The sequence below is a fragment of the Emydura macquarii genome, unplaced genomic scaffold (assembly GCF_026122565.2).
Source record: "Emydura macquarii macquarii isolate MOO-44397 ecotype Brisbane River unplaced genomic scaffold, CSIRO-AGI_Emac_v2 contig_3062, whole genome shotgun sequence".
NCBI lineage: Eukaryota > Metazoa > Chordata > Testudines > Chelidae > Emydura > Emydura macquarii.
The window spans coordinates 1,857,221-1,863,194 of record NW_027133199.1 but is presented as its reverse complement, the minus strand read 5'-3'; positions in this window follow the sequence as shown (position 1 = coordinate 1,863,194).

The following is a 5,974-nucleotide window of genomic DNA, read 5'->3' as shown; positions in this document are numbered from 1 at the left end:
ATTCAGGGTATCAAAGTTAGAGATTAAATGTATCAGAACTATAGTATGTGCCATGAAAGGAGGTTTCTTTCCTTTAATAACTGGAGGTTCTTCGAGATCCCTATCTGTGTGGTCCTATCTGTATTCTACTGTGGATACACATGCACTCCAAGCGCCTGGAGTTAGAGAATTTTTGCAAGCAGTGTCTACTGGTCCGAAATGACTGCCTCTCAATTTACTTTGAATCCAGTAAAGATCTAAATCAAAGGGGAAAGAGGGCTTGTAGGGATCTTCTTCAAGTGCTAGTCCTGTGTGTATTCCCCTATGGATGATTGACAACCAGCCCTCAAACAGGAGGAGGGTGTGAGAATGCAGACAGCAGAACCATTTGGAGAATCACTGTCCCAAAATAAGTTTCGTCAGAGGAGGTCTGCACTAGAACATATTGTCTCATAAATATATTGATGAAACTCCACATAGCTGCTTTGCAAATATCAAATAAGGGTATTTCCTGAAGAAATGCCACTGAATTTGCTTGCACTCTTGTAAAATGAGCCCTCACCCCATGAAGGGGAGGAAGATGGAACAACTAGCAGCAGAGCAGGATACAGCCCACTTAGATATCCTGTGAGAGCATATAGCTTGACCTCAGACTCATTCCACTTGGCTGAAGAGCATTTCCTAGTTGACTCCTTTCTGCTGTTATTAAGGATGGTTTGTAGTGCTTTAGAGCAGGAATATTCTAATGCTGATGCCCATCCAAATACCAAGCCATGAGATGAAGTGCTGCAAGGTTGGGAAGCTTGATCTTGTCCTTCTCCTGGGTCAAGAGATTGGGGAAAGGACTGGGTGTTGATTGGAGGATGAGATAACAGTTGTAGGAGATTTGGAAACCAAAATGTACAGGCCACTTGGGAGAGATGAAGATGACTAATGGACAATTCACCAGGACAGGTCACAAGACCTGAGGTAGGAGCAGTAAGGGAGGAGAGACATAGCTCAGATGGTCTGGCCAGGGGAGCAAAGCATTGCTCTGAGAGTGTAGCCCTTGAGCTTCTCTGGAGTTTTGCACTTCTTGCTCATTTGGGAGGTGAACAGATCCCAGCTGGAGCTCCTCCTTTGAATGAAGATGCTATTTACTACTAAATCATGAAATTTCTATTCCTGATTGATGGCAAAATGCCTATCGAAGTGACTGGCAACACATCCTGAGTTCCTGGAAGATAAGCTGCGAACTAGATGATTCAATTCCTTGTACACCAGTTCCCAGAGTGACAGCTTCTACACAGAGAGGTATTGATCTGGCCACTGCCTATTTTTGTTCATGTAAAAGACAGTTGTCAGGTTGTCTGACACTGTGAGGACATGGTGGGACTAGATGAATCAGAGAAAACCCTTGCAAGCTTCTTGGCCTGTCCAGAATTCCAAAAGGTTAATGTGAATTCTGATCTCTTGGGGTGTCCAAGTGTCTTGTGCCATAGGGCTGTACATGTGGGCTCCCCAGCCTGAGAGAGGCATCTGTAGTGATCATCTTGTCTGGGAAGGATGTAAACAGAGGATGCCCACGCTTACCAGATAGGGATCCTTCCATCACATCAGGGAAGACATTACTTTGGAAAAATTGTTATCATGGTATTCATACTGTGTGTGTTTAATGAATACACTGTCTGGAGTCATGCCTGAAGGCAATGTAGGTGGAGTCTGGCAAATAGGGTAACATAAGTACGTGAAGCCCCATGTCTCAAGAAGGAAAGACAAGTTCTGACTGGAGCTCAATGGTTGCATATTACCTATCTATTAGGCCACTTATGGAACGATACCTATCCCTTGATAGAAAAGCTCTCATTCTGACTGAATCTAGGGTGGCTCCTATGAAGTCTATAGTCTGCTTCGGAGTAAGGATTGATTTTTCCAAGTTCACACTGACTCCTAAGAAAGAAAGTAGTTGAAGTATTGAAGCTGATTCATAGGTTTCCTGACATGTCTTGGCAACGAGAAGCCAGTCAGCGAGATACGAGAGGGGGAAAATGATGAAGAGTTTCCATCTGAAATGAGCTGCTACTATCAAGAAGACCTTAGGATAGTGGAGCGGCCAAATGTGAGCACCCTGTGTTGAAAGTGGTCAGGGCTCACCTTGACTGAGAGCTCCTGTGGGCTGGGTGAATACATGGGAAAGTGAGCATCCTTCATATGGAAAGCTGTCTTTTTCCAAGGGTGGGATTATTGATGCCAGAGTGACCATGCAACATTTGCTTGCAAATAAAACAATTGAGCTTGTGAAAATCAAGTCTACGTCTCCGACCTCCCATCTTATTGTGAACTAGAAAGTACATAGAGTAAAAGTCTTTTCCTTCATGTTGAAAAGGTATGAGTTCTATTGCTCCTTCCTGAGGAGGGATTCCTCTTGCTGCTTTAGAATCCCCTCAGAGAATGGGTCCCTGAAGAGGGACAGGGATGAGGGTTTTGGAGGAGGTAGGTAAGTAAACTTGATCACATAGCTGTAATGGATGATATCTAAAACCCACTTGTCCCATATTTTGGCACTCCAGTTGTGGAAATAGAGTGCTAAATGACCCCCAAAGAGTATGTGGGGGATGGCTAGTGGTGGCATCATAAATGTTTTGTGGCTCTTAAAATCCTGGCAGAAAGATATTTTTGACAGGAGATGAGACTGAGATGGTGTAGATGTGGCAGGTGCAGGGAAATGAGACTTTTGTACTTTTTGTCTCTTATGAGGAGGTGTCATAAGACCACTGTTGATAAAACTGTTGAGATGCCAGTCTAGGTTTGTAAGACTGCCTGTGGTATTTCCTTTTTGGACCAGATGTATATGTTTCCAGGGAGTGGAGGATAGCCCTGGAATCCTTTAAAGTATGCAAAGACTCCTGTCTTTTCATTGAAAAAGTAAGAGTCATCAAAGGCTAAGTCCTCCATGATGTTTTGGACCACCTTGGAAAACCCCAAAGTGTGCAACTGTGACTCACAGTGCATCACAATGGCCATTGTCATCAACCTAGATGACGTGTTATGCATTAACTGCTGATGGAAGTGCAGATCTGGCCACCAGCTTCCTTCTTCAATATGAGCCTGTCTGAATTTGTCTAGCTTCAACTTTCAGCCACTGGACGTGTTATACTTTTCTCTGCTAGATTTGAAGATCCCATTATCAAATATTTGTTCCCCATGTAGGTACTTACAGACTGTAATCAAGTCACTTCTTAACCTTAGATTGAGTCTATTGCTATAAGGCATGAGTTCTAATCCTTTAATTATTCTTAGGGCTCTTATCTGAACCCTCTCCAATTTTTCAGTATCCTTCCTGAACTGGGGACACCAGAACTGGACACAGTACTCCAGCAGCAGTCACACCGATGCCAAATACAGAGGTAAAATAACCGCTCTACTCCTACTTGAGATTCCCTTTTTATGTATCCAAGGATCACATTATCTCTTTTGGCCACAGTGTTGTACAGGGAGCTCATGTTCAGCTGACTATCCATAATAACCTCCAAATTTTTTTCAAAGTCACTGCTCCCCACCCCGCCTTCCATCCTGTAAATAAATAATCTTTTGTTCATAGATGTATACATTTACATTTAGCTGCATTAAAACATTATTTGCTTGTGCCCAGTTTACCAAATGATCTGGATCGCTCTGAATCAATGACCTGTCCTTTTCACTATTTACCACTCTCCCAAACTTTGAGTCATCTGCTAACTTCATCAGTGATTTTTGTTTTCTTTCTGGTTATTTATAACTGTTAAAGAGCAAAGGACCAAGAACCGATATCTACAGGACCGCACTAGAAATGCACCCACTCGATGATGATTCTCCACTTAGTAACGTTTTAAAACTTATCATTTAGCCAGTTTTAATCCATTTATTGTGTGGCATGTCAATTTTATATCTTTCTAGTATTTTAATCAAAATGTCATGCAGTACCAAGTTAAATGCCTTACAGAAGTCACAGATGAAATATTAATGTAATATACTATCAACCAAACTTGTAAGCTCATCAAAAAAAAATCAAGTTAGTCTGATATTATCTATTTTCCATGACGCCCATCAACATGGGTTTAAATATATTTACCCTCCTTTATTTTTTATCAGAGTCCTGTCCAGACGCTCCATTATCTTGCCTGGAATCAATGTCACACTGACACCCCCAGCTCCAAGTCTAAACTTACCTACTGACTTCCTTTGTAAGGCTTTTTGCAATGTACTGTTGAAAAGTGCTAGGTATTTTTATCATTAAGAGCCACTGATGCCAGAATTCCCAAGGAATAAAGGGTTAGTTTTGAATTTTTCAGTTTGCTTCCAAATGTTTTCCACTTTCTGGAAGGCGTTTTCCAGGCCTGAAGCTAGCTGGTCTCTAAAAAGAGAGGCAGCTTGTTCAAGTGTGGAAACCTAAATCCTAGGCCTCCTTTGCTGTCCCCTACCCCACCCATTTGTAACAAATTGTCCTTTTTTCAGCTGTTACATAAGATATTTTCCCCTCCTTCCACAGGACCACCAAGTCACCAATCCTGCAAGTACTATCTACATGCAACTCAAGTTGATTTCGATGAGAGTTGTCTACACAGGTGCATTCAGAATCAGGCCCCAACCTGGAATGTGAAAACAAAGGACACAAGACAAATAGCTCTCAGACTGTTATTAACTTCTGTTTCGATGATACCCAAAAGCTCCTCTTTTGTGATAGTTGTTGTACAAACACAGAGGAGATGATATCATTTCCCCTTAAGATCTTGCATGCTAAGGATTTTTGTGACACTGTCTCCCCCACTCAACTTGTGTGGGCCATCCATCCATTAAGTCTTGGTTTTTAGATGGTAAGCTCTTGGGGGCAGGAACTGTCCTTGCACAATGAGTACCTTGCACAATGAGTAACAACCTGATTGGCCTCTAGGTCCTTACTTGCAATGAGACTTATACTCTTAATATTGTGTGCAGAGTTGTTGTAGCCATGTTGGTCCCAGGACTCTTTCACCAACCACATTTGGCCCAATAAAAGATATTACCTCATCCACCTTCTCTCTCTTGTACTCCTAAATCACATAGGAGCTTCTGAAAATCCCACTCAATAACTGTATCTATCTGATGCCTTCAGGAGCTCTTGCTAGGGACAGAGCATTTTTGCACCAGTGAGGAGCCCTGAGCATTGTATTAAAGGTATCAAAATGCGTGCCTAGCCTGTGATAGACAACATCAGATGTCATGGGACTTTTTGGGAACATCCCTAGTTAAACAGTGATTCCCAAGCAAAAAGCACAGATGTCATCCTGACAAAATTGTTGCCTTCTGAAAAACATTTCACACTCTTAAACTTCACCAGTACAAGACCCTTGAAGCAAGTGTCTGGGCAACAGCTATTTCTCTTCAGATGCTTCTAGATTTAAAAATCACTCGTAAAATGTCTTTGGATCAGTTTAGTTTGTCTGGTGAACCATATCTGAAGGCTGAGTTAATCCATCTGAATCCTTCAGCTCATTCCAATTGCTGTTTAACATTTTGATCTGACAGTTTAATACTGTTTCACCACAAAATATATGTTCCCACTGAAAACAAACATTCTTCATATTAGCAATACAGGCAACTTCAAGAGATGAGGTTATCATGAGATAATTAAACCCCGGGGGATTACAGGCATATATATCATGATATAACCTTATCTCTAGTGTGCTTTATTACAAGCATGCCACAGCCAACTATAAATAGCCAATAGTTGAGAAGCATATGTGTTAACAATTGAGTAAAGGTAAATGCTTATAGCTTTGACCACTTTTTCTGCAACATCTAAACAAGCCTTAATCTTAATATTTAACTTGAATTTGAGGTGTGATACATTGACCAAAATGTGGAGTTTCACAGGAAGAAACAGGAGCCAAATTTAGCCTCTCTCTTAAATTACTATATGCAATATTCATCAAAACAGCAGTCTGCTCCTACTGAACTCAATGGGAGTTTGACTATTAGTTTTGTTGAACCATTTTGC